Source organism: Oreochromis aureus, linkage group 3 (assembly GCF_013358895.1).
Source record: "Oreochromis aureus strain Israel breed Guangdong linkage group 3, ZZ_aureus, whole genome shotgun sequence".
In the NCBI taxonomy this organism is placed as follows: domain Eukaryota; kingdom Metazoa; phylum Chordata; class Actinopteri; order Cichliformes; family Cichlidae; genus Oreochromis; species Oreochromis aureus.
In genome coordinates, this window is record NC_052944.1 from 52,959,498 (window position 1) to 52,967,306 (window position 7,809).

Genomic DNA, 7,809 nt, shown 5'->3' on the forward strand with positions numbered 1-7,809 from the left:
GATCATAGGGTCCATTGTCCCTCTTTGGGGGGACACTCCCACAGGGCTTAAATCTGGGACTCTCCACCATTTGACCCTAGAACTGAAGAAGCTTCTCAGATGAGAGGTGAAACGTCTTCAAGCAACTTAAACAAGTCCAGACGCTTTTCTTTGCAAGCTCCTTAGACTACAATGACCTGGATGACTGAGAACCTTCACAGACAGAAAGTAAGAATATGCTCATTTCAAGGTTGGACACCACATGTAATACATTTAAATACTGATTTATTATTATTAGTACTAGTATTAGTAGAAGTAGTGATATATGCTATAACTTGTTTTGTTAAAGAGCCTGTGTCAGCAGTATTATAATTTGTTCTTAGAGTATTCTGAATAATACAGAACAGTATTTTGGTACAAAATATGACAGATAATGTTGTGACAAAATGTTTTGTTGCGCTGGTTTACATGTTATGTTCCTGTCAAAACTAAATTTTGATTTATTTTCCAATAAAAGTTTCAAAACTTGTAAAAATGCTCATGATTAGTATTTTTAAAAAATCTAAGAAACATGTAAGAAATAATCAAAATGGGAACTAAAGTGGTGAAGTCTAGTGAACACAAAATTTGTCACACATATAAATCCTTTACTGCCACTTGAAGTTAAATTATGCATCATTCATTATCATCATTTTTTTAAAAGAAAAAAAAAACAAAACAAGAATAAACTTGTTTCTGTTTGTGGGAAATGTGGTTTGTGGCTCAGCTGCAGGGGAGAGGTGCAGCAGTGTGGGCAGAGAGCTGACCTGGAGCACAGCTGGAGAACATATGGAGCCAAAGCGAATGATCAGCTCTGAACGTTGTAAAAAAACGTTCATAGAAAGTGAAACACGCAATCTCCTGGGTTTGCACACGCGCAGTCGTGCACTATTCTTACTCAGGTTTTAGTGTAGCTTACCTGGTATTTGGATTTTTTAAAAATGTATTTATTATTTTTAGTTTGATTGAAGTTTTTATGCTCAATACAGACGTGTGGATTCTCCATCAGCCCTTTAGCTGAATGTCAACCCCGTCCCCCACTTTCTCCACCTTTCACTTAACTGTCACCATCATAAAGGCACAAACTTAAAAATAAATTTCAAAGAAATCTGAAGACCCATTGTCTAAAATCTGCCTAAACTTCAGAATACCAGCAGTTAACATCAAAATATTTCATATATTTCTATTAGTAGTAGTATGTGAAAAGACATTAGAATGAGTGTTTGAATATGAGGCCAAGACTAAAGGATTTAGAGGAATATTTAGATTTATTTATCAAATATGAAACAGTTTAAATAATGATTCAGAAAAGAATTTTAAAAAATTAACACACTTGCTGTACATAAAATTTAAAGTTTTACACACACACACAAGCTTTTGGCAGACCCTGGACATGATGGGCTTGCGTTGTTGTTGGTCCGTGACACATACGGAAAACAACAAATTTATAACATACCAAACACCTGAAGTGACACTGAGGGTTAAAAACAATGAAAAGTGTCCACTGAAGCCACTATCTGCTGTGTTTTTAAAAAAATTTTGTGTGTTTTTCATTTTTCTTTTATTCCCGGTGACCTCAGTACTCAGTGTTGGGGAGTAACGGAATACATGTACCGGCATTACGTATTTAAAATACAAAATATAAGTAACTGTATTCCGTTACAGTTAGTGTTTATAAAGGTGGTATTCAGAATACAGTTACTTTGTTGAAATAAATGGATTACACGGCAGTCTTTTCCTGTTTCATATGTTAGGCTTTGCCCTCTCTAGTTTTGGTAATTCCACGCCGGTGGAAACCCAAACAAAACGCGCATTAAGAGGCTGTAATCCCTGTGTCTCAATCTTGCGGCCCATGTCACCTCTACTTACACCTCTAGAACATAATGATGTGACAAAATATTTTTTTAAATTATTGTAAAAAATTATTTAATATGAAGGCAATAGGCTGAGTGTTACAGGCATAGCCCGAAAGAATGTAGCCTCATGGGCAATTTTGGTGATGTGTCGGAACGAAATGGCTCTTAGAGGCAGCTCCTTGAAGTGAACAACGGGAGCCGGCTCGTTGTTGGGAGCCGTGTTTTTGTTCTTTCTCTCACCCTCTCTCTCTCACCCTTTTTTTTTCGCTTAATGCCCCACATGAGCATTGTGTTTGCACTGAGAAGAGGGGGGCAGGGGCAGTAGTTACACTCGCAGTAGCTCATGAACAGAGCAGGAGGGAGAGAGAGAGAAAGAGAGCTAGAGGCAACAACAAGAGACAACATCGTGACAATAGGAAGGTAAGAAAATGAGTGACACCAAGAAAAGAAGCTAAATACAGAGCCATTTCAATTTTATTGACAATACATAGGCAGAATGTAGAGTCTGCAAGAAAAGAATATCATATAGAGCTGGCTCCACAAACCACCTGCACAGGCACCTGAGAACTGTCCACCCATCAGTGAAATGGGAAGATAAAACACAGTCAGTTGAGTGTGATATTAATGAAGGTGCCAGTGTGTCTACTGCAACTGTTGCTCCTGCTGCTCCATCTACAGCGTCATGCAGTATACTACCACAACCACCTAAACAAACCCAGAGCTATATTAGACAGTTTTTGCAGAAGTCTGTGACCCCAGCAGGAAAGAACTCAGTTGATAAAGACCTGGCAAAAATGACTGCACTTGATTTCCAACTATTTTCAGTTGTGGATGTTAAAGGATTCAGAAAGTTTATTCATGCAGTGAATCCTATGTATGCAATTCCAAGCAGGAAAACACAGCCTTTCAACGCCTCTCTCTGTCTCTTGCTAGCAAAGTTGACCCAGACAACAAAGTAAAGCTAGTTTTTGACTACGAGCCCGACACGGAACCCGACGTATTAGCCAGTTCGGTTAATACAGTTCGGAGCTGTGAACCTGTTATCATCACTACGTGGTGGATACACTGTGTATGTTAACACAGGTCAACAGCAAGCCAAACTCAAATTTCATGAGCCTGCCTTCTCCCCGTGGGCATCCATCGCTGTGGCATAAACTTTATCTTCCACCAACTGCTGACATGGCTTTTCATGGCTTTTCACTGTACTGTTACTATGTGTTGGATACACTGTGTATGTTAACGCAGGTCAACAGCAAGCCAAACTCAATTTTCATGAGCCAGGAAACTGAGCGTCTTGCTTCTTTATTACGGTCTTCTTGACAGCTTACAATTCTTTACAATTGTGGCTTGAATAGCTCGATGAAAGTGTCAAGTGAAAAGCCATTGCTTTCGATGGTGTATATAAAGATTCAGGACACAGTAGATGTAGTTTAAACACGGATAGGCAGGTTATGTGTACAATGTTTTTTCTCGACTGACTCCGACTTCTGCTTCTCACAATGCATTGTGAACACAGATTACTCCTTCAAAATAAGATACAGAAAAACTAATGCTGACTGTATAGAAAATATTTTTTAACTAAATGGCTCTCTTTTTTAACATAAATTACCACAGATTAAATATGACATTTTTTTTATCACTAAATTATTATGAACCATTTTTAATCTTTCACTTGGGACAGAACACGTGGAATAGTTTTACATTAATGTAGTTGTAAAAAGCATGATAATATATTAAAGTATTCCAAAGTATTCAGAATACGTTACTCTCATTGAGTGACGTAACGGAATACGTTACAGAATACATTTTGGGGCATGTATTCTGTAATCTGTAGTGAAACACATTTTAATGTAACTTCCCAACACTGTCAGTAACCGACCTACACAGTGCTGCATTTTGGAAGACTGCACAGGATCACATTTATGTAAATTTTTAAATGCCTAGACAAAAGATTATGTCTGTGATGGTTCTCAGTCATCCATCGTAGTCTAAGGAGCGAGGAATGCCCAGACCTCTACATTGAAGAGACCAAACAGCCACTTCACAAGCGCATGGCACAACATAGAAGAGTAATAGAAGAGATGAAAACAGGGCGTTGTTGGAATGCTACTACGCAAGTAACCCTGGCGGAAGGGGTTACATGAATAGGATGGCTCCTCCTTGCTACGGCAAGGAGGAGCCAGGACGCCAGACGCCCCCAAGGGTGATGGAGAATGACCGAGCTAAGATCCTGTGGGACTTCCAGATACAGACGGACAAAATGGTGGTGGCTAACCAACCGGACATAGTGGTGGTAGACAAACAGAAGAAGACGGCCGTAGTGATCGATGTAGCGGTTCCCAATGACAGCAATATCAGAAAGAAGGAACACGAGAAGCTGGAGAAATACCAAGGGCTCAGAGAAGAGCTCGAGAGGATGTGGAGGGTGAAGGTAACGGTGGTCCCCGTGGTAATCGGAGCACTAGGTGCGGTGACTCCCAAGCTAGGCGAGTGGCTCCAGCAGATCCCGGGAACAACATCGGAGATCTCTGTCCAGAAGAGCGCAGTCCTGGGAACAGCTAAGATACTGCGCAGGACCCTCAAGCTCCCAGGCCTCTGGTAGAGGACCCGAGCTTGAAGGATAAACCGCCCGCAGGGGCGTGCTGGGTGTTTTTTTTTTTTATAAACCTGTAGCAGACATGCTTAAATAATCACAGTAGAGAGAGGATTTTCTTACCGTTTATTTGGAATCTGACATGCTGTTTCATCATTTATAGTTTGTGTTTTGTTTTTGTTTTCTTTAATGCTGGTATCATTCTTTCTTCTTGTCCTTGTTTAGGCTAATGTTCTTTTCCACTCTCATCCATTAGACTGATTTGGGATTTCATCCTTTCTTCTTTCATGGTTATTATCAAATTGTTCAGGTTGTGCTTCTCTCCCATCACCTGATTGAGTCTCTTCATTTCTGCACAGATCATTTGCTGTCTCTCTCCCTGGTTGGTTATTGTTATGTGCCATTTTTTGTTGCCTGAGGAAGATTTTTGTTGGAAATATCAAACTCATTTTCCACTTTGTTTTGACATGAAGATCCAGGTTCTATACTGACATGTGCAGTGTCATTCACTTCTACCTTTTCTTTCTTCATCAGAGATTCATTTTCTGGCTCTTCAGCAAACGAGAGTATTTTATCCATGCTTCTACTCTGTGATTCTTCATCATTAGGGAAAATTTTGATCTCTGTGTGTAGAAACAGATGGTAGTAGTTACAATTTTAAATTATTTTGTAAATTTTTGCTACACTGTCAAGAAAATGCTCTTAATATATGAATACATAATAATAATAATAATAATAATAATAATAATAATAATAATAATAATAATAAACAACAACAACAATAAGTTTCTGGCCCAGCTGAAACAAACTCAATAACAGCTTCTAAGATTAACAACATAAAAGAAAGTAAGAAAAATATTTAAAATGTTCATTTTAAAACAGTAAATCAAAAATGGCTCTGTAGGCATAAATCAGATGTATGTATTATGCAAACATACACACAATGCATTGTAACAATAACATAACATGTGAATAACAACATGTTATTGGTATGGTGTTTGTGTATGTTTAGATTTAACCTTGAATAAATCAGCAACATATGACACCACATGTAAACATTCAACAGCTAGACTTGGAAATAAACTGGTCTGGGCAAAACTAGCATCCAACCTTTTCAGCACTAGAGGTAACCCAGTGATGCATTTTACCACAAAATTATGCTTTTCTTAGAGAAAAATAATTGCTGTGATTTTTTGCCAGTTTTATCTGACAAAGGAGGAGATCAAGCACTATTTTGAAATATTGTCTGATTCCACTTGCAATCGATGCTGCTGAACTGTGGACTAGCAGTGATGCACAAAATATTGCCAGAGCCATCGATCATGTGATAATTAGAGAGACCTAAATTTATGAAATTAAAATTAGAATTACTTCCACTAAACAAAGAAAACTCATTATGGGTATCCATCAGTACATTGAGACTAGGACAACAGCATCAGTCAAGGGGTTTTGAAACAGCAAACAATGGGAGAGTCTCACCCATCTTGTTTTTTTCTGCATTTCCAAACAAGAAAAGCAACAAAAGTAAAAAACGTAATGCCAGCAATCAATACAGCAATGGTAGATGTATCTAAATCAACAGAAAAATCATCTGAAATGATGAAGCACATAAGATATGACAATTCTTAATAAGCTTACATACCTTTATCAAGGTTGCTAGTTTGTAGCTTAAATATGGATCACATCAGTAATAAATAACTTAACCTGGAATATGGATCTTGGCTTCTCTGTGCTGGTTGTTTTGTTGTATTCTACAGGTGATGTTGTTGTTCTGTCCATTTTCCAGAGACAGTCTGATGCTGAGGACATAAAAGTCATCAGGACCTCTGAGCTGTAGACCCAGCACAAATTGGGCAAAGTCAACCTCTACATTGTGGGCAACAGAAAATAAAGATATTATTTCATTTTTTCTCTTTTTTCTCTGCTCATGTTCTACTTAACTGATTCAAGCTGAATACAATTAGAATAAAATTAGAGTAAACTTTGTATCCCCATTTATTATTTAATTTTGTTATTACATTAATATAGCACAGAGGTTCCCAAAGTGGCAGAGCCATTGCAGGGGGGGCGCGGAATGAAAAGAAAAAAAAAAAAAGAGCGCTTGGACACTGTGGACAGGTTTTTGACGGGGCTCCCACACAAACGCAAAGCAGGAGATGAAGCATCGCCAAATATGTTTCCAAACCAACTTCCTTCCAAGCCAAAGACTAGAAAATATGGTGAAGCATATCTTCCCTTTGGCTTCACCTGCACAAGTGCCAAGGTAGGTCTCCCCTGCAAAATTAGTTTCCCTGCGTCGGGAGCACGCGCTGGGCTCACGGATCCCACGGGTGTTAGGGTTAGGGTTAATCCCGAGGGTGATTTAATTGTTTAAGTAAGATCGAGTTCTGAATACGGGCGCGGCACTTTTCTCACTAAGGGATATTTATTTATTTATTTTTTACACATACGAGGTGGGCGGCCTGTAGGTTACAAGCAGATAGAAAGTTCTTTTTCATTACAAGCGCTTGCCTCCACCCCGCTCTATAAAAATTCAATTTGTTGCTAGGCTGATAATCTTAAAGGTTTTTTATTGCGTCTATATTATAAGAAAATAAAATACATCCGCTATTGAAAGAAATGGTTCTCTACAGGCAATAGGAAGTCACTTTTTTTTTTTCAAGCGCTGGTGTAGCTTGCCTCCACCGGGCACTATATAAATGCAATCCATTACTAGTCGGATAATCTTAAAGATTTTTATTTTATTGTGCCTGTAATATGAGAAGGCAAAATACATCCGCTATTGAAAAAAAGAAATAGTTCTTTTACTGAGAAAAAAGATCACATTGTCATAATACTGAAACATTCAAACTATGAGTTTGTCTGTGGAAAACTAACTGCCGCTCTGTCTCTCTATACAGCACTGACTCAACAGAAACCTGATGCGTCACCCCCAGGAACCATACCCCTCCCCTCATGCTTATGGAACATATTACACACATCTGAAAACGGCTAGACACTTCCGGAGTATTTCCGGTAGGGTCAAAAGGTCTAGGGTTGAGGCCATCAATCATAAATATGTCGTATTTGAAGACGTAGCCCTACTTTCCACACCCCTCAAAAGGTAGAGGCCATTCTCCCCGCAAGGAGCCGGTATCTGGCTGCGGAACATGAAGACGCTCTTATTTTTCTCTTCTTTCCGTGGAGCATTGCATCTGTTACTGTAGACGGTGACGGGGGTGTCACTAAGAACCAATGAAGACCAGTCACTGCTGCTGCCTCCCATGCTTACGGCCTCGGGAGAGCAGATCTCTTCCCCGTCCAAGTACAGAGGAACACAGGGCTGCAGAATGAAAGGTTCCA